Source organism: Empidonax traillii, unplaced genomic scaffold (genome assembly GCF_003031625.1).
Source record: "Empidonax traillii isolate 1590-97213 ecotype Southwest subspecies unplaced genomic scaffold, ASM303162v1 scaffold338:size1951571, whole genome shotgun sequence".
Lineage (NCBI taxonomy): Eukaryota > Metazoa > Chordata > Aves > Passeriformes > Tyrannidae > Empidonax > Empidonax traillii.
The window spans coordinates 792,194-793,691 of NW_020955531.1; the positions used below are offsets into that span (position 1 = coordinate 792,194).

The 1,498-nt window shown below is 52.5% G+C and overlaps 1 protein-coding gene across 1 annotated transcript in view; it reads left to right on the forward strand.

Annotated features, from left to right (window-relative positions):
• Positions 1-1,498, forward strand: part of LOC114061483 — a 23,417-nt gene that overhangs the window by 20,364 nt on the left and 1,555 nt on the right. The gene's annotated exons all lie outside the window — the stretch shown is intronic.

Genomic DNA, 1,498 nt, shown 5'->3' on the forward strand with positions numbered 1-1,498 from the left:
ACAGGGAGGGGGACCCCAGGACACAAGAGGCAGCAGGGAGCGAGGCAGAGAGTGTTTATTGTTCTGGGTAAGGACTTAAATAGCTCTTGTGGGGATTACAAAGTGACCCCACTGATAACCCTCTTTTATCAGAGGTATTTGATATCACTTACATAGGTTTGTATTTGCAAAACTCTTTCGTCTAATTTAAACCGTTTTCTTTCTGTTTCATTTACTGCTGGACATAACAACACATACTGCAGTTAAAAGTATTTTATTAGAGTCACTTTGGCAGCTGGAATTTACCGATGTCTGTATTCTGGTGAAAGGAATGCTGCTTTTCTGTTTCAACTGTCTTTCGACCGCTTTTTTGGTACGCGGGATGGGGAGAGGGTGGGTTCTCTGGCAGGGCCTGCTCTTTCTCCTGCCACATGGCGCGAGGCAGGGTGTTCTTTCGGCGGCTTTCGGTGTGGGGGACAGGGGGAGGTGCTTTCCCAGCGGTGCAGCTCTGTGGCCACTGTAGAAAACCTCGGCCACGTGGAGCGGTGGGGGGGGCGAATCATCCGACCATGCGGCACTGGGGATAGTCACCTGGTGGACACGCAGTTCTAGGGGGGGGGTGCTCGACGCTGGCTTTTATCTCGGTCCCGGGATGGCCTGGCTCGGCAAGCTCTGGCACGGGAGGACGGTCCCAGGACAGCTGGATGAATGATGCAACTTTCACAGAGTTGTTCAGGGCGGGGGAATTGTTCGTGGAGCTGTTTCTAACAGGTTTAACTGGTTCTTCGCCAATGCACACGTGGTCTGAATTCCTTTGTTGGAACGGAACTTTTTTTTTTTTTTTAGTTCTTAAAGCAGTCTTTTTAAATGACTTGCCGATGGAAATTAGTATGTTTTTTAAGCTTCCTTTTCTATCTTAAAGAGGCATGTGCGCACATGCTTGTATTAGTTTCAGGGTCAGAGGGGAAAGGATGCTGCTGGAATTTGCTTCTACCTTCTCCGATGCAAAGTTAGGCTGACGGATGTCCCACAAACCTCTGAGTTTGTGACATCCAGAAAGCTGAAATTCCAGGAGTTTGCCCAACGCAGAATATCCCAACACCTTCTGTGCTGAAGCTGCCTTATCTTCACAGAGGTCAACCATGTCCAACTGTTGGGCGCCATGTGACAAACTTTGAGGGGGGACAGGGAGGGAGACTCCAGGCTAGAGGTTTTTCCTTTTACCTCTAGATCGGGAGGGGAGCATGCTCTCTCCCCCTCCCCCCACCACGTGGGCCCAGAGACAAGCCCTGCTGCGTCTACGGTGGTGGGGCTGGGCGTGGAGCGGGGAGGGAGGTGAGGAGAGAGGTGCGGGCAAGATCCAACTGTGAGCGAAGCGTCAGATTTGCGTGGAGGGGCCGTGTCCTGGCGGGGCGGGGGCTTAAAAGGGAGTCAGGGTCCACGGCAGAGCATAAAAGGGAGTCAGGGTCCACGACACAGCCCCATCATCGTGGGGACGTGGAGCTGGTGGGATCACACC